This window comes from Triticum dicoccoides, chromosome 1B (genome assembly GCF_002162155.2).
Source record: "Triticum dicoccoides isolate Atlit2015 ecotype Zavitan chromosome 1B, WEW_v2.0, whole genome shotgun sequence".
Taxonomy (NCBI): domain Eukaryota; kingdom Viridiplantae; phylum Streptophyta; class Magnoliopsida; order Poales; family Poaceae; genus Triticum; species Triticum dicoccoides.
The window spans coordinates 359,129,777-359,150,148 of record NC_041381.1 but is presented as its reverse complement, the minus strand read 5'-3'; positions in this window follow the sequence as shown (position 1 = coordinate 359,150,148).

The window sequence follows — 20,372 nt, the reverse complement described above, 5'->3', positions numbered from 1 at the left end:
GAACCTGGGTAAAAACATCGTGTCCCTTGTCTCCTGTTACCATCTGCCTAGACGCACAGTTCGGGACCCCCTACCCGAGATCCGCCGGTTTTGACACCGACATTGGTGCTTTCATTGAGAGTTCCTCTGTGTCGTCACTGATAGGCTTGATGGATTCTTCAATCAACAACAACACCGTCCAGGGTGAGACTTTTCTCCCCGGACAGATCTTCGTATTCGACGGCTTCGCACTGCGGGCCAATTCACTTGGCCATCTGGAGCAGATCGAAAGCTACGCCCCTGGCCATCAGGTCAGATTTGGAAGCCTAAACTTCACGGCGGATATCCGCGGAGACTTGATCTTCGATGGATCCGAGCCGCAGCCGAGCGTGCCGCACTGTCACGATGGGTATGATCTAGCTCTGCCGCCGGACAGTACTTTGGAGGCCGCACACGTATCCGCTCCGACACATAATTCAGAGCCGATCGCGCAGATCGAGGACGGGTGGCTGGACACCGCCTCGGGAGCTGCAACTTCTACGGCGATGGAGCCGAACACTGACCTCGTCCATTATAAAGCTCGTGACTCCAAGGTGCCGGACTCCTTGCCGGACTACGAACCTCCTGCGCCCCTGCCAATCGAATCCGATTGGGCGCCGATCATGGAGTTCACCGCCGTGGACATCTTTCAACACTCACCCTTTGCCGACATCTTAAATTTGCTAAAGCATCTTTCGCTATCTGGAGAGCCCTGGCCGGACTATGGCCAGGATGGTTGGGATGCGGACGACGAACAAATTCAAAGCCCACCCACCACCCACTTTGTAGCCACTGTCGACGATCTAACAGACATGCTAGATTACGACTCCGAAGACATCGACGGTATGGACGACGATGCCAGAGACGATCAAGAACTAGCGCCTACAGGGCACTGGAAAACCACCTCGTCATACGACATATACATGGTGGACACCCCAAAAGATGGGGATGACGAAGAAGCAGCGGAGGCAGATTCCTTAAAGAAACAGCCCAAGCGCCGGCGTCAGCGGCGCCGCTCTAAATCCCGACACAGTAAGAATGGAGATTCCGGCACAGGAGATAATAACACCCCAGAAAGTGCCGAAGACAATCCCCTCCTGCAAGATTCAGCGCAGGAGGATGCAGAAGCAAGCCCTCACAAGAGAGCGGCAGACGAAGAGGTCGAGGATGATAATTACATACCTCCCTCCGGAGACGAGGCAAGCCTCGACGACAGCGAATTCGTCGTGCCTGAGGATCCCGTCGAACAAGAGCGTTTCAGACGCAGGCTAATGGCCACAGCAAATATCCTAAAGAAAAAGCAGCAGCAGCTTCAAGCTGATCAAGACCTGTTGGCCGATAGATGGACCGAGGTCCTCGCGGCCGAAGAGTACGAACTCGAACGCCCCTCCAAGAGCTACCCAAAACGCAAGCTGCTCCCCTGATTAGAGGAGGAAGCATACATACCTTCATCACTAGTGCACAATACGGCTGACCGACCACCCCGTGGTCGCGACAGAGAGGCTTCCAGGCCCTCCATCAAGACCGTACCCCGGCATCGCTCCAAAAGTACGAAGCCACGGGGGAACGTGCCGGACTTGCGGGATATATTGGAGGACAAGGCAAGACAATCCAGATCTATCTATGGATCACGTGGGCGCCCCACGACCCATGACGAATGGCTGGCCCGGCACCTAGGACAGGAAAAGCCGAAATCCATGGCAGCCCTCACATCATTAATGACCCGCTTCTGTGCGGGAGAGGATAGCTGGCTAGCTCGCAGCAACAACCTCAATAAAAATGCTGGCAGTCCGGATACTAACGACCACAATGGCAGGTCGCGTCGAAGCAAAAATAAACGGCGCGTTAACGGCGACAACAATTAGGATACGGCAGTCAACGCCGGATTCCAAGGCTCTAAACCCGGTCAGCGGAAGAAGCCATTCAAAAGAACCACCTCGGGTCCATCCAATTTGGACCGAATACTCGACCGCTCTTGCCAGATACATGGCACCCCCGAAAAACCAGCTAACCACACCAACAGAGATTGTTGGGTATTCAAGCAAGTAGGCAAGTTAATTGCCGAAAACAATGACAAGGGGCTGCACAGCGATGACGAGGAAGAGACCCGGCCACCGAACAGTAGAGGACAGAAGGGCTTCCCCCCACAAGTGCGGATGGTAAACATGATATACGCAACCCACATACCCAAGAGGGAGCGGAAGCGTGCACTGAGGGACGTATACGCGATGGAGCCAGTCGCCCCGAATTTCAATCCATGGTCCTCTTGCCCGATCACTTTCGATCGAAGAGACCATCCGACCAGTATCCGCCATGGCGGATTCGCCGCATTGGTTTTAGACCCAATCGTCGATGGATTTCACCTCACGAGAGTCCTGATGGACGGCGGCAGTAGCCTGAACCTGCTTTATCAGGATACAGTGCGCAAGATGGGCATAGACCCCTCAAGGATTAAACCTACAAAGACGACCTTCAAAGACATCATACCAGGTGTTGAGGCCAATTGTACAGGCTCAGTAACACTGGAAGTGGCCCTCGGATCCCCGGATAATTTCCGAAGCGAGGAGTTAATCTTCGACATAGTTCCGTTCCGCAGCGGCTATCACGCTCTGCTCGGACGAACCGCGTTCACAAAGTTCAATGCGGTGCCGCATTATACATACCTCAAGCTCAAGATGCCAGGCCCTCATGGAGTCATCCCGGTCAACGGAAATACGGAATGCTCCCTCCAAACGGAGGAACATACAGCGGCTCTCGCGGCAGAAGTACAGAGCAGCCTTCTAAGGCAATTTTCGAGTCCGGCCGTTAAACGACCGGACACGGCCAAACGCGCCCGGAGCAACATCAATCAAGACCACCTGGCACGTTCCGAGCACGCGTAGCAATGCGGCCCCAACCCCAGCCCTCGCATGATTGCAAGACCAGCTCTCCGCGTACATCATTACGCTCTGGAGATACCATGGGCATAGGGGGAGGGGCACGACCACAACTGACCTAGAGTGCGGCTCGACCGCACCAGGGGCTCCAAAGTGTGTCTCTCTTTTTATTTTTTATCTTCCTTCTTTTTATACACAGGACTCCATTCACCAGAGGCCCTGTCCGGCGGCGAACCCGCCGAACTCACGATGCAACAGCCAGGGAGGGAAAAAGGCTGCGACGAACACTCAGGTGGTCTCCAGTACGAGCATTAAATTTGATTATACACACCAGTCCGCAGCCCACCCCTGGAGGGGGACATGTTTAATTAGTCCAATCCCTTGCTTACCGCACTATTTGTATCATTCCGCACTCATAGCAGAATTCCTTAAATAAATAATGCAGCACTTTTTGCCTATAATTGCATTACTTTACATATATGTTCATTAATGACATCTTGCACCCGTATATTCTGGTACGGCCGAATACACCAGGGGCTTATGTTCCCCGCATTATGGTGTGATAAGTCCGAACACTTTCACAAGTGCGGCACCCCGAACTTATAGCATTATATGAATCTGCTCCGAATCATGTCTTGGGTCAATAGTTGGGTTTGCCCGGCTCCCATGTTTTGGTACCTTACGTTCCGTTCTGTCGGCTAGGGTAGCACTGGGAGAACCACTGCGATTGCGCCCTGGTTGAGCTGGGCGAGCGCCTCAGTGGAGAAAGCTAAAACTAACTGTCATGATAAGGCGAGAGACTGGTCGCTGTTCGAGAGGTCTTTTCGAGTCCCTAAAGACTTATGCCGCTTCGAGCGAAGAACCGGATAATGTCCGGCCAAGGCGTGGATAGAGCCCCGAACTCGGTCTTCCGAATACTAGGGGCTTCGTTGAAATTTAAAATTATAGAAATCTATGGCTAAGTGAGAGTGTTCAAGCATTATAAGTCCGGTTGCCTTGTTCGTTGTGTTGAGCGCCTCCCTAGATGGACCCAAAAATGGGAACAAGAGTGCTCAAGTTTATCCCGAACACCCCAGCACAGTGGCATGGGGACTGAAGCCAACGACTTGCCATCTCTCAGATTTTATAAACGGCCGCACAGAAGGTAATATTTTAAATCAAACAAGCGTTGCTTTGCGCATATGAACAAAGTTTTCAGCGCACAGGATAACACATAGTGAGTTTACTCAAAAATTACATCTCTGGGGCACTCATCCGCAATCTTGCGGGCACCCTTCAGGACAGTCTTATAGTACATCTCGGGCGTACGATACTCCTTGCCCGCTGGCGGCGCGTTAGTGATAAGCCTCTCCGCATCCAGCCTGCCCCAGTGCACCTTTGCGCGGGCAAGCGCCCGACGAGCACCTTCAATACAGGCGGAGCGCTTGATGACCTCCACCCAGGGGCACGCATCCACCAGCCACCGCACGAGGCCGAAGTAGCTCCCAGGCATGGCCTCTCTAGGCCACAGCCGGACTATGAGACCCTTCATGGCCTGCTCAGCTACCTTGTGGAGTTCGACCAGCTGCTTCAGCTGGTCGCTAGGGGGCACCGGATGTCCGGACTCAGCGTACTGAGACCAGAAAACCTTTTCCGTTGAGCTCCCCTCCTCGCCTCGGTAGAATGCGGCGGCATCGGATACACTGCGAGGCAGATCTGCAAACGCCCCTGGAGAGCTCCGAATTCGGGTAAGTAATAGGTAATTTACATTAACATGCTTGCTTTGCATGAAAAATGCCTTACCCGCCGCTATTTTCTTCACATCCTCAACCTCCTGAAGGGCCTTATGGGCCTCGGCCTTGGCGGCATTAGCACTTTCGAGAGCCGAGGCAAGCTCGGACTCTCGAGTCTTTGAGTCGCGCTCCAAACTCTCATGCTTTTCCATGAGAGCCTGGAGCTCTTGCCGCACCTCCACCACCCGCGCCTCATGTTTCTCTCGCTCCGTCCGTTCTGCGGCCGCATTGCGTTCGGCCGCGGATACGGCCTCCTTCAGGGATACCACCTCGTTTGTGGCCCCTGCAGTACCAACGTTATCCTTGTTATTTTTATTGCAACCAAAATCCTTTTCTGTAAGGTAACTATTCAAAGTGGTGTTACTCACCTTCTTTGTCCTCGAGCTGCTTCTTGGCACGGCCGAGCTCTTGCTCGAATCGCTCGAGGTCCTGCTTCAAAGCACCGACCTCCGCAGTCAGTGCAGCAGAGGTCAACAGCGTAGCCTGCAAACCCATATTGACATAATTTTTAGCAACCCTGCGTATATCTTTTTAGATCCTCAGTCCGGCTTTTCTTTCCGAACACCGAACCGAGCATCAACGGCTACTGTCTATGCGGTATTACATTACATAATTTTAACTTCTTACCTCAAAGCCTGTTAGAAGGCTACTGCAGGCTTCGGTCAGCCCGCTCTTGGCGAGCTGAACCTTCTGAATCACCACACTCATAATAGTGTGGTGTTCTTCCTCCATGGAAGCGCCATTGAGCGCCTCCAACAAGTTGTCCCGCGCCTCTGGTTGGACGGGGGCCGCCGGTGTCACGGTCTTGCCCTTCTTGCGAAGGGGCCGCCTGCCGGACTCCGGAACCAGTGCAGGTTCCGACGTGGAGTCCGGCGCAAAGTCCGGGAGGCTGCCTTGTGGCGCCTCCGGAGCCTCCTCCCGATGGGTCCCTTCCCGGGATCCCACCTTGGCATCCTCAGCGGCGCGAGGGGTGGAGGCAGTCGGGATGGAATCTACATCCGACGGAGCCAACGACCCGCTCGACGAAGCGGGGAGGTCATCATCGGCCGGACTGCAGGCAGAGTGCGGCATTAGAAGGACACTATGTGACACAAAAGAGAAATTATAAATCATTCAGGAATCCGGATACTTACGATCTTGCCGGAGGCCTGGCCCTTGAGGGCCACTCTTCATCGCCAACGTTGGCGTTGGCGGAGCCGTCCAGGGGAATAGTTCTTCCCCTCTTGGACCCTTTGGCCTCCCCGGTTGGGGAGGCCTTCCTCTTCCTCTCTCCCTCCTCTGGGAGAGAGTCCTATTTCTCCCCCTCGTCTTCGGGGGAGGAGTCCGCCTTGGAGACATCGGACGATGAGTCCGATATCACCTGGCGCCGGGAACTTCTTCGAGTTCCCGTGGCCTTCTTCTCCGGCACCACATAGAGTGCCAGGACCAGCAGCCCCGTTAAGCGTGCATCCGCTTGGTCTTCGGGAAGGGGAGCCGGACAGTCTACCTGTCCGGACATCCTCTGCTAGTCCTGTCAAAGGCATTGGGAGTTTTAGATCCCACATAGAGTCAAACTATGAAACAAAACAACTGTCCCATAGAGGATAACGAAGCTTACCTCACCGGCCGGGCGCTTGGTGCTGAATCCGTGATCCTCGGTCGCAGACGTGGGGGCTTCTCCTTCCTTGAACAGCACCCTCCAGACGGCTTCATACGTCGTGTCGAAGAGCCCGCTCAGAGTCCGGTGTTGTGCCGGATCAAACTCCCACAGATTGAAGGCCCGTTGTTGGCAGGGGAGGATCCGGCGGATGAGCATGACCTGGATCACATTGACAAGCCTAAGCTTCTTGTTCACTAGGGTCTGAAGACAGGACTGGAGTCCTGTCAGCTCCTCCGAACTGCCCCATAGCAAGCCCTTCTCTTTCCAGGAGGTGAGCTGCATAGGGATACCAGATCTGAACTCAGGGGCCGCCGCCCACTTAGGGTCGCGCGGCTCAGTGATGTAGAACCACCTCGATTGCCACCCCTTGACGGACTCCATGAAGACCCCTTCGAGCCAGATGACGTTGGGCATCTTGCCCAACATGGCGCCTCCGCACTCCGCTTGAGTGCCCTTCACCACCTTCGGCTTGATGTTGAAGGTCTTGAGCCACAAGCCGAAGTGGTGCTGGATGCAGAGGAAGGCCTCGCACACGACGATAAACGCCGAGATGTTGAGGATGAAGTTTGGTGCCAGATCGTGGAAATCCAGGCCGTAATAGTACATGAGCCCCCGGACAAAGGGATGCAACGGGAAGCCCAGTCCGCGGAGGAAGTGGGGAAGGAAAACGACCCTCTCATGGGGCCTGGGGGTGGGGATGAGCTGCCCCTTGTCGGGCAGCCGGTGCGTGATGTCGCCGGAAAGGTATCCGGCGCTGCACAGTTTTGCGATGTGCTCCTCCGTAACGGTGGAGGTCAACCATTTGCCTCCCGCTCCGGACATGGTCGGAGAAGGTCGAGGCGAGATGCACGGACTTGGGCGCTGGAGCTCGAGAGTGCACGGAGATGGATAAGCAAAGGAGGAAGAAGGCGTAGGTAAAAAAGGCGGATCCTTATCCCCTTATATATGGGCGGACGAAAACTATGCGTCCCCACCGGCCTGGTAAAACTCGCTTATCTCCCAAGCGCCACCATCAATGGCGCGGTTGGGTTACCCACGTCCGTATTGATGAGAATCCCGGAATAAGGGGAACACGATCTCTGCTTCAACAAAACGTGCCAAGGAAACCGCTTCGCTAAACGCGCTGAGGTGGTGTAATAAAAAATGATTCAAGTAAAGGCTTGGTAGTGGCGTGACGTCATGCTACAAGATACGTCAGCAGATCGAACCTGTGTACATGATATTCTCTCTACGGTGGAATGTGGAAATTATTTTGCAGAGCCGGACACTATCCTGGTGTTCGCAATCTTCTATGAATTATTCGAAGGAGGAACCCGCCTTGCAATGCCAAACAATATGCGCGCCGGACTCATCGTCATTGAAGCCTGGTTCAAGGGTTACTGAGGGAGTCCTGGACTAGGGGGTGTCCAGACAGCCGGACTATCATCGTCGGCCGGACTCCAAGACTATGAAGATACAAGATTGAAGACTTCGTCCCGTGTCCGGAGGGGACTTTCCTTGGCGTGGAAGGCAAGCTTGGCAATACGGATATGTAGATCTCCTACCATTGTAACCGACTCTGTGTAACCCTAGCCCTCCCCGGTGTCTATATAAACCGGAGGGTTTTAGTCCGTCGGACGAACAACCATTACAACAATCATACCATAGGCTAGCTTCTAGGGTTTAGCCTCCTTGATCTCGTGGTAGATCCACTCTTGTACTACCCATATCATCAATATCAATCAAGCAGGAGTAGGGTTTTACCTCCATCGAGAGGGCCCGAACCTGGGTAAAAACATCGTGTCCCTTGTCTCCTGTTACCATCCGCCTAGACGCACAGTTCGGGACCCCCTACCCGATATCCGCCGGTTTTGACACTGACAATAGCCATAAGTATTGTGACATAACGTGTAATAACATCCCATAATGCTATAAATATTGATATAAAAGCATGATGCAAAATGGACGTATCAAGGCGCAGGGGACTTGACGCAGCGGCGGCTTGGCGCTGTGGAAGGAGGTCGCGGGCAAGGAGGAGAAGCAGGAGGGCGACGTCGAGCTTGGCGGCAACCTCTTGCCGGAGATGATGATGGGGAGGCATGGAGGAGGCAGTCATGGGGTCGGGGACGATGGATCCGGGCGGCGGCGGCTCGAGAGCCTTTCCCGATCGGGATGAGGATGGAGGGGGCCGAGCGAGCAGGTGGCGGCGCGAGAGGGAGGTTGAGGGAGAGAGTGAGATGGGGATTGGGGCTAGGTTAGGGGCGCCGACTGGGCCTATGGAGGCCGGTGGCTGGGCCTCGGGTTATAGAGGGTTTAGGTGGGCTGCGGGGGAAGGATGGGCCGGCCTGGGCTGTCTCTCTTCTCCCTTTCTCTCATATTTTCTTTAACAGAAAAGAATTAGAGAGAAGAAAAGAAAGAGAGGGTCAGGGAAAGAATTTGCGGATGCGGTTAGTTTTCCCGGACTCATAAAAAATGAGCTTGATCCAAGAAAAATAGAAAGTGAGCATGGGCGTGAAGTTGAATTCAACCTCATTTGAATTAATTCCAATTCAAAAGGATTTGGACTAGGGCTAGGATTTAGAAGTGCCCAAAACTGTTGAGAATTTATAAAGAGCCTTGATAGATGGGAAAAGAATTATAGGCAAGGTTACAGAGCCAAAACTCGAAGAAGGAAAGGCCAAGGGATTTAACATCCACGTGTGTTGTGGTAAATTCCAAATTGATGGAATATAATTTTTATAGCTCCCTAATAATATTGGGAGGATATATGTTATAAAGGGAAATCACCATGTGCATTTCCCTCGATTTAAATGGATCAAAGATCCATACAATTTATTTATTTGAGTTTAAAAAGGTGGTGCATGATGACATGATGCAATGCACAAGATGCAAAGACGAATGCAACGAACAAAAAAATCACACAACGAATCTCGAAATACAAGGAAAGCATCTGGAGCGTCCGTCTTGGGGCATTACACTGTGTTATCCTGCAATTCTCACAAACACATTAGTCCCTCAACCACGTTTGTCTTCAATACTCCAAAACCAACAAGGGGTGGCACTAGATGCACTTACACCTTGTGAATGGCCGTCGGAAGAATTTATGGTCCAAGCAGGCTTCAAGGATGAATTTGATGCGTATGTACGTAATGCTGACCTTGAGGACTTCGTATCAGAAAAGTGCCGACAATATTATTACCTCACTGATTCCTTTGTGAGGAGGTTTAAATTTTTATCCACGCGCAACACTCACACTGTTTTATTTGACCTCTATGATAAATCATATACCATGCACCTTGAAGATTTTAACACTGCTTGTAAAATCCCACAGTGGGACAAATTTAGTGAACCTCGCAAATCTGAACATAATGATTTCCTTGTGGGCATCACTGTGGGAGAAACTAGAGATATCACACAAGCTACCATAGGGAGCATTCATTTTCCTTCCATACATTACTTTGCTCTCTTTATAGGTAGATGCATTAACGGTAAGGATGAACTTTGTCACATGTGCATCCCAGATCATAGTGTCCTCAAAAGTGCGGTATTAGGCAATAAACGATATAACTTGGGGGCCATTGTTGCACGGAGGTTACACCTTAATGGTAAAAGTAGGGATCTATTTGGTGGAATTTATGCAACTCGTTTAGCTGATTATCTTGGTGTACCTATAAATGGAAATGATATTGAGTTCCCACCTTCTTTTCTAGATTATAATGCTATGGTTCGCCATCAGTTTCTTGAGACGAACGAACAGTTCCTCCAGTACCGACTAATCTTTGACAGACGGCGTGTCGTCCATATTACTCTCCCTGCTCCTACTTTCTTTAACTTTCTGGCAAACAGGAGATATTTTATAACCAGGGGGAGGCAAATGAATATGAGAGGAGGACGGAGGTAGCTCGCCTCCAGGCTGCAGCTCTCCAGGCAGTAGCTACTGCATCTCAGTACAACCTCGACTACAACTTTTGATATCCGCTAGGCCAGCCGTGGCCATAGACCAACTTAGGCCAAAAGCCTAAGCTTGGGGGAGTACATATTTCTCACCGACATTACATTCATGTTCACACATTCATTCTAGTTGTCAGTGTTCATACTTTTTCATTGTATTATCCATGCTAGTTTATTTTCTTTTCTTGCTTTCTTCTTGTGTGTTTGAAAAACCTTGAGAAAACCCAAAAATATTAGTTGTAGCTTTAGCTAGTTTACTTTCCATGCTTGTAGTATTAATTAAAAGAAAACCCAAAAATATTTCCCGTTCTTCGTTTGCTTGTTGGGAGCATTCCCGTGTAAATAGTTTTATTTTTCTTTGAATTTCTTTTCTTTTCTTTGGGGGTTGAGAGGAGAAGACCACGATGAAAATGTTGACTGGCTCTCATATGCATTATTGTTGATCTAACCAAGAACCCATATTACCTTGTCTTCTCCTTTGAATTAAATGCTTGGAGATTCCAGCTTACTCCAATGCACGTGCACTATTATTATTATTCACACCATTCGGTCGTGCAAGTAAAAGGCAATAATGATGATATATGATGAAATGATTGAGATGGGAGAAGCTGGTATGAACTCAACCTATCTTGTTTTTGTAAATATGATTAGTTCATCGTTCCCGATTCAGCCCATTATGAATGTAACATGTTTGCAATGACAATTAGAGATTATAGTTACTCATGTCATGCTTAATTAGCTAGGAGTTTATAATGGTTTACCTTCCATGCCAACATGCTATTAAAATGGTTGTGATGTGGTACGATAGGGTGGTATCCTCCTTTGAATGATTCGAGTGGCTTGACTTGGCACATGTTCATGCATGTAGTTGAAACTCATAGCCTCCACGATATTTATGTTCATGGTGATTTATATCCTACTCATGCTTGCACTCGTTGTTGGTTAATCTTAATGCATGTTCATGACTGTTGTCGCACTCTAGTTGGTCGCTTCCCAGTCTCTTTCTAGCCTTCATTTGTACTAAGCGGGAATACTGCTTGTGCATCCACTTCCATAAACCCCAAAGTTATTCCATATGAGTCCACCATACCTTCTTATATGCAGTATTTACCTGCCATTCCAAGTAAATTTGTATGTGCCAAACTCTAAACCTTCAAATGAAGTTCTTTTTAGTATGCTCGAATAGCCCATGTATCAACTAGGGCTGTCTATATCTTCCATGCTAGGTGGGTTATTCTCACAATGAGTGGACTCCGCTCATCATTCACGAGAAAATGGCCGGTAACCGGGATGCCCAGTCCCATGCTCAAATCAAATCAAAATAATTGCAAACAAAACTCCCCCAGGATTGTTGTTAGTTGGACGGTACCCACTGTTTCGGACCAGCCGCGGAATGTGCTCGTTGGTGGTGGGGTAGTATAAACTTTACCATTCTGTTTGGGAACCGCCTATAATGTATGTAGCATGGAAAATATCTAGATCACTTGGTTGTTATGTTGACTATGAAAGTATGCCGCTCAAAATATTATTTATCTCTATTTCAAAACTCGAGCTCTGGCACCTCTGTAAATCCCCGCTTCCCTCTGCTAAGGGCCTATCTATTTACTTTTATGTTGAGTCATCATCCTCTTGTTAAAAATTACCATTTGGAGAGCACGGGCTGTCATTTGTATGCAGTGCTATTAATTTACATTGAGTATGACTGTGACTGGATCTCTTTTGCCATGAATTACAATGTCTAATCAGTCCTTGATCTTCAGGGGTGCTCTGCATTTATGTTTTGCGGTCTCAGAAAGGGCTAGCGAAAGGGCTAGCGAGATACCATCTTGTGATCTCATATTATGATTGTTTTGAGAAAGTGTTGTCGTCCGAGATTTATTATTATTGCTCGCTAGTTGATTGTGCCATTGGTATGAGTAAATGTGAGACCAATGTGTTATTGTGAATGTGGTTAGTTCATATTCTTTGCTGAAAACTTGAATGCTGGATTTACATATTTTCAACAACAATACCAAACAAAGTTTGTAAAATTTTTTCTTTATCACTTTCAGTTTGTCAACTGAATTGCTTGAGGACAAGCAAAGGTTTAAGTTTGGGGGAGTTGATACATCTCCAAAATATCTACTTTTCCAAATACTTTTGCCCTTGTTTTGGACTCTATCTTGCATGATTTGAATGGAACTAACCCGGACTGATGTTGTTTTCAGCAGAATTGCCATGGTGTTATTTTTGTGCACAAATAAAAGTTGTCGGAATGACCTGAAACTTCACGGAGTCACGTTTTGGAATTAATAAAAAATATTGACGAAAGTATCAATAGAGGGGGACCCACACCCTGTCCATGAGGGTGCATGGCACGCCCACCCCCCTGGGGCGCGCCCCCTGCCTTGTGGGTCCCCTGGACCTCCACCGACCTCAACTCCAACTCTATATATTCACGTCCGGGGAGAAAAAATCAAAGAGAAGGATTCATCGCGTTTTATAATATGGAGCCGCCGCCAAGCCCTAATCTTCCTCGGGAGGGCTGATCTGGAGTCTGTTCGGGGCTCCGGAGAGGGGAAACTGTCGCCATCGTCATCATCAACCATCCTGCATCACCAATTTCATGATGCTCATCGGCGTGCGTGAGTAATCCCATTGTAGGCGTGCTGCATTGTAGGCTTGCTGGACGGTGATGGGTTGGATGAGATTTACAATGTAATCGAGTTAGTTTTGTTATGGTTTGATCCATAGTATCCATTATGTTCTAAGATTGATGTTGCTATGACTTTGCCATGATTAATGCTTGTCACTATGGCCCGAGTGCCATGATTTCAGATCTGAACCTACTATGTTTCCATGAATATATGTGAGTTCTTGATCCTATCTTGTAAGTTATAGTCACCTACTACGTGTTATGATCCGGAAAACACCGGAGTGACAATAGTCAGGACACTTCCCGGTGATGACCGTAGTTTGAGGAGTTCATGTATTCACTAAGTGCTAATGCTTTGGTTCGGTACTCTATTAAAAGGAGGCCTTAATATCCCTTAGTTTCCAATAGGACCCCACTGCCACGGGAGGGTAGGATAAAAGATGTCATGCAAGTTCTTTTCCATAAGCACGTATGACTATATTCGAAATACATGCCTACATTACATTGATGAACTGGAGCTAGTTCTGTGTCACCCTATGTTATAACTGTTGCAAGATGAATTACATCCGACATAATTATCCATCATTGATCCATTGCCTACGAGCTTTTCACATATTGATCATTGCTAAGTTACTTCTCTGTTGCCACTGTTTTGATTGCTACAAACTGCTAATGTTACTTTTGCCACCGTTATCGTTACTTCCATACTACTTTGCTACTAAATACTGTACTGCAGATATTAAGTCTTTTAGGTGTGGTTGAATTGACAACTCAGCTACTAATACTTGAGAATATTCTTTGGCTCCCCTTGTGTCGAATCAATAAATTTGGGTTGTATACTCTACCCTCAAAAACTGTTGTGATCCCCTATACATGTGGTTTATCAGCCTCTGTCAATCCTGAGGCCGCTGACACTCTGCAGGAGGCACTGCAGCGTGCCTCCATCATGGAGGAACACCGCACCCTAATGGGTGCGGTTATGGAGAAGGTTCGGTCCACGAAGAGCGGACTGACCGAAGCTTTCAATAGCCTACTAACAGGCTTTGAGGTAAGCGACGTAATATTCTTCACAAGTTTTTCGTATATATATATATATGTGTGTGTGTGTGTGTGTGTGTGTGTGTGTGTGTGTGTGTGTGTGTGTGTGTGTGTGAGGCGAAGCCCATGTGTAGATAGTAGCCCCTGAGACTCTGTCCGGATTAGAACAATCCGAACAGAGGATCGCAAACAGGTATATAATGCATTGTATATGTTATTTTTGACAGGCTTCTATGCTGGCGGCTACTGCTTAGGCTGCAGAGATTGTCGAGCTCAATCGGAAGCTTCGGCTATCAGATGAGGAACTCGACCGCATCAACAAGAGGTTCAACGAAACCCAAGATATGCGGCATTTTCAGCATATCCAAAAATTATATGCGTGTTAGTCATTTTAAACTGACTTAAAATGTTATAAATATACTCGCACTTGGCGTAGCCGAGGTCGAGTCCCTCAATAGCGCCCTTGCCGAAGCCAAGAAGGAGGCGGAGGAGAGCAAGGCAGCCGCAGACAAAGCGACCAAGGAGTTAGAGGTGGAGCAAACCGCCCGTCGCAGACACGAGGCACGGGTGGAGGAGGTCGAACAGGAGCTCAAGGACGACATCGCCAACTGCGAGTCCTTGGAGCAAAAGAGTTCGGAACAGGCCTCCGAGCTCACCAAAGCTCTTGAGAGCATGAAGGAAGTCCGGTTTGATGCCCAGGGTGCTCGCCAGGAGATTCAAGAGGCAAGGCAGATTGCGGCTGGTAAGGCCTTTATCATGCAGAGTAGATTTACTAGCAAGAGATATATTTTACTGACCTGAGTTTGGAGTTCTCCAGGCGCCTTTGCGGATCTGCCAAGGAGTATTGCGGATGCCGCCGCATTCTTTCAAGCCGAGGAGGGGAGCTTGACGGAGAAGTTGTTCTGGTCACAGTATCTTGCGCAAGAACTTCCGGTGCCCCTGAGTGACCAGCTGAAGCAGTTGTCTGAACTGCACAGGGTGGACGGACTAGCCATGAAGGATGTTATAGTCCGTCTATGGCCGGTCGAGGCCATACTTAGCAGACACTTCGGCCTCGTGAATCGGCTAGTGGATGCGCTTCCTCGGATCGATACCCTCAAGTGGTCTACCTGCATAGAAGGTGCCCGGATGGCCTTCGCTCGCATCAAGGTGTAGTGGGCGAAGATGAAGGCCACCGAGATCGCCACCGTAGGGCCACCTGAAGGCAAAGAGCACTAGCGGTCGAAGAAGTACTTTGACGAGGTCCTCGAGGGAGCCCGCATTTGAATAGTTGAGTCCAGTTTGTAAGAGTCGTGTAATGAACTCATGATATATAATAGTTATGCTTATGCTTTATGATTAGTTTATCCTCCTATTCTACTATTTATATATCTGAAAGTTTACCAGTCATCGGCTTCAGCCCCCACGTAAATATTACAGGGGTGTTCGGAAACGCATGGCCGCACTTTATCCAATGTCTTGGTCTGATGTAGGAGGCGGCATGCGAGGTGAACTAGGCAATCCGACTATGTGGTTTTAGCACTTTCACTTAGCCATAAGAGTCCATTGGTGGCGCTAAGTACTAGCCCCTTGTTGCATGAATGGCAATCCGGAGTACGGCGCCTTTGCAACGTGGCTCATAGAAAGCTCAGCCCCTCGTATAACACGGGAGAAAACGCGAACGATTTGTAGTATGACACTAATTCACCGGATCACTGACCTACTCTCGCCTATCATGACAGTCAGTTTTCGGCTTTCTCTCCTGAGGTACTTAACCGGACGAACTACAAATACATTTGTAGTAGTTCTCCCTTCACTACCTTAGCCGAACTTGCGGAACGTAAGGTGGCAAACACAGGAGCCGGGCAGCCCAACTATAGACCAAAGACATGATTCGGAGCCGATGCATATAATGCAATATCCGGGATGCCGAAGAGTTCACTATAGGTGTTCGGACTTAATAATTTTGCGGGGCCGAATACAGCCCCTAGTATGAAGGTCGTGTCAAAACACGTATGTCGGTCGAACGTAAGGGGGAAACACATATTACAAGGTAATAACAGGACCCAACCATTCAGGTGATAATCATCTGCTTCCTTTATATCTTTATAGATACGTCGACAACAGACGGTGCCGTTCATTATTAAGGTCACATTATATGCCTACAGAACAAAAGAAAAGTTTTACATAAGGGAAAGTCTAACACGGGGCCTAAAGATCATAGTTCGAAAAAGAAACTCCTGTGATGCCCTGCCGCACGTCTACGCTAGTTATCCTTAGTAATAAGTCCTTTGAGAGGAGTATTTGATGGTTGGGAAGCGCTAGCCTTAAAAGGGATTTTCTGCGGCAACCATCTCGCAAGTATGGCTCTTGATGAACCTGCAGTTAGAGGAAAAAAAGATATATGTGGTGCAAATAGGGTCAAGCCATACAATGGACCTTTTCGACAGTGTGCCTCCGGCGCCGCCCAAAGTATTTTTAGTGCATAGTTATGTACGCGCGGTACACAAGCTGCAACCTGGTAGGGCGATCGGCGGAGGCCTAACTGCTAGTCGAGGTTCGGATCCGTTGATTTATCGCTATGAGGCGTGGACCATACTCGTTTGGATATGTCAGTGGCTTTATTAGCCAGTGAACTGCTCGGCTTGATGAGGCCGCCATATACTTCGACTGCAAGGGCCGCAGTGTGCTCTTCAGTATGGAGTGAGCGCTCCATATTACCATTGACTGTAATAACGCCCCGAGGTCTGGGCATTTTAAGCTTCAAGTAAGCGTAGTGTAGGACTACATTGAAGCAGGCGAAAGCAGTTCGTACGAGCAGTGCATGGTAGCCACTACGGAAAGGGACGATGTCGAAGATTAATTCTTCACTGCAAAAGTTATCTGGGGAGCCGAATACTACCTCCAGTGTAATTGAACCCGTACATTGGGCCTCCTCTCCTGGTATCACACCTTTAAAGGTAGTGTTACTAGGCTTGATTCGTGATGGGTCGATCCCCATCTTACGGACAGTATCTTGATAAATCAAGTTGAGACTACTTCCTCCATCCATAAGAACTCTAGTGAGGTGGTATCCGTCAATGATTGGATCAAGGACCAGGGTGGCCGAACCCCCGTAACTGATACTGGTTGGGTGATCCCTGCGATCAAAGGTGATCGGATGGGCTGACCATGGATTAAACTTGGGGGCGACAGGTTCTACCGCATAGACCTCCTGTAATGCGCGCTTGCGCTCCCTTTTGGGGATATGAGTGACATATATCATGTTCACTGTCTTCACGTCGAGGGGAAACTACTTCTTACCCCCAGTGTTCGGCTGACGGGGCTCGTCATCGTCTTTGCTTGGAGGCCCTTTTTGAAAGTGCGTTATATCGACTAGACGGGGGTGAATAGGCGATTTTTATGAATTCTTCACTGAGGAATTTGCTGGTGAGGAAATTCATAAATGAAGAACTACTAGCAGCGGAATAAGTACTCAGAAGTAAACATAACAGAATACAAGCATAGTCATCATGGCGAGATGAAGACAAGCACAGAGTACAGAAAGTGTAAACACAAGATAACACAAGAAAGAAGACAAACTGACTGAAGAAATTGATCTGAGGAAATTGAGAAAGTCTTCAGTCAAAGTCTTCAACCAGATATGAACAGGCAAACAACAACAGACATGAGGAAATGGAAGAGTTGAGGAAATAGAACCAGTAGGCTTGGTGAAGACAATGATTTGGTAGACCAGTTCCAACTGTTGTCTCAGTTGTACATCTGGTTGGAGTGGCTGAGTATTTAAACTCGAGGACACCCAGTCCCGGACACACAGTCCTCACCGTATTCTCCTTGAGCTAAGGTCACACAGACCTCTCCCAATCACTCGTGGTAAGTCTTTAGGTGACTTCCGAACCTTCACAAACTCGGTCACTCGGCGATCCACAATTCCGCTTGGATGCTCTAGACCTTGACGCCTAACCGTCTGGAAGAAGCACAGTCTTCAAAGGAAACAAGCGTCGGATCCACGCAGGATCAATCTCTACAGTGATGCTCAATCACTTTGGGTTTGTAGGTGTTGGGTTTTGGGTTTTCCTCACTTGATGATTTTCGCTCAAAGTCCTCGGAGGTTGGGATGCTCACAGTTGACAAGTGTCAGTTTCTCTCGGAGCAGCCAACTAGCTAGTGGTTGAAGGGGGCGGCTATTTATAGCCTAGGGAGCAGCCCGACATGATAAGACATAAATGCCCTTGCATGATATGACCGTTAGGTGGGTAGATATTTTGGAACCACTGGCGCATAGCACAACAACGGTTGGAATTTTGACTATCAAATCCTCAGGGCTATCATGTTCCTCACTATGTAGGCAATTCACACTGGTGAATTCCTAACTCCTCAGTCAGAACAAATTCCTCAGAGACCAGAAGAACTTTGTCTCTGTCACTGAAGAATATGACTGAACTGTATGAGATTTCCAATGGCTTCACTCGAAGGGATTGGTAGGTGTAGGATTTTGAGTTGAGCATCACATGGAAATTTTTCCTTAGTATTTCCTCGACCCCCTTTAACAGTACGGTGTTTCCTATGACTCAAGAAATAGAAAATGAAACTACGAAAACAAAAGTCTTCACGCTTCATGTTCCTCGAATGATTGCCTAGTCTTCAAGGTCACGCCAATTTCTTCACTTTCAAAGTCTTCAAAAAGTCTTCAGAGATCCAAAGTCTTTAGTAGAAGAACTTCATTTTTAGGGGTCGACTTTCTCTGTAAATATCAAACTCCTCATAGACTTATAGACATGTGTACACTCACAAACGCATCAGTCCCTTCACCTATAAGTCTTCAATACACCAAAATAACTAAGGGGCACTAGATGCACTTACACTTTTCTCTTGTGTTTGTTATTTATCTTACTGGCCTGTTTGAAAACCCAACAATTCCTGTTGGTGTGGTTTCCAGGCTTATCGGGCATGCCATGAATTTGACAGGGCCTCTCTAGGATTTTATCTAAGCTGGATGGCCCGTCTTTGTTGCCTTTGAAAGGTTTCTTCCACCGACTGGACTTAGGACCGCTGAATCTGGCATTGACTACCCTATCGTCTGCGTCGTCATTGTTGTTGTTCTGACGTTTATTTTTATTGCGGCGAGGTTTACCATTGTCGTCCCGCACCTCAGAAGTGTCGGGGTCGCCCGAGCTGTTGCTTCTACGAGCCAACCAGCTGTCTTCACCTGCACAGAAGCGGGTCATGAGTGTTGTTAAGGATGCCATGGTCTTCGGCTTTTCCTGCCCAAGGTGTCGGGCGAGCCATTCATCACAGACGCTGTGTTTAAAAGCCGCTAAGGCTTCCACGTTTGGACAGTCTGCGATATGGTTCTTTTTAGTTAAGAACCGATTCCAATGTTTGCGGGCTAATTCTCCTGGCTACTGAATTATGTGACTCAAGTCGTCAGCGTCCGGTGGCTGGACATATGTGCCCTGAAAGTTGGCCCGAAAAGCGTCTACCAAGTCTTCCAGGTTCCAATGGGGTTTTTTGGGAGGCTGTTTAGCCAGTGTCGTGCCGGTCCTTTCAGCTTTAGAGAAGATATTTAATGGCGTGGAGATCATCTCCTCGAGCCAGGTGAATATGGAGAAGAAAATCTTCAATGCATGCGACCGGATCCGTCATCCCATCGTATTGTTTGATGTTTATGAGTTTAAACCCTTCCAGAAATTGGTGTTCCACGACCTCATCGGTGAAGCATAGGGGGTGTGTGGCTCCTCTATATCACGCAATGTCGCGGCGGAGATCGGCTAACATCTAAGTTCGGTTCTGATCCTGAATATAGTAATAGTCGTCACGCCAGGCTTCATAGATGTTGTCTCGCCCGGGCGCGTGATGAAGAATATGAGCTGGCCACCATGGAAGGAACCTTGACCCTCTTGAATCTCTTCGGTGGAGGAGCAGACCAGTCAAAGTCTTCCTTGAAGCCCATTTGCTTCAGATCTTCTTCACCATATAGATGTGACAGAATAGCCCAGGTGCGATCAAACACTTCATGGAGGTAGTAGTGGTTTTTCTTCACTGCATTATGTGTGGAAGTCATGTTGTGAAGAATAGAACCAAACAGACGCTTAACCCACTTGTGGTTGCGATCCACCTTCTGGTGAAGACTTATCAGTAGTTCACGATCAGTCAGCACACGAGGAGCAGTAGCTTGAGGACTTGTCTTGGTAGCATTGGCAATAGTATCATGAGTTGCAGAGTCATCATTGGTGGAGTAAGATGCAGCTTTGTGGAACTAACCATCCAATGGATGAATGCCTTCATCGATAATGGCTGGAGACTTGCCCTTCTCATCAGATGAGGAAATTGTCCGCTTGAGGACTTCAATAGGGGGCAAGTAGCTGAGGTGATTCTGAAAATCAGCCTTGTAGTTGAGTGAAGACCTTGTTCTGAGGAATCTCATGATCCACAACGCGTAAGGCTTCAGCTCAAATGGAGAAAGTGCAACATTCGCCAGAGTC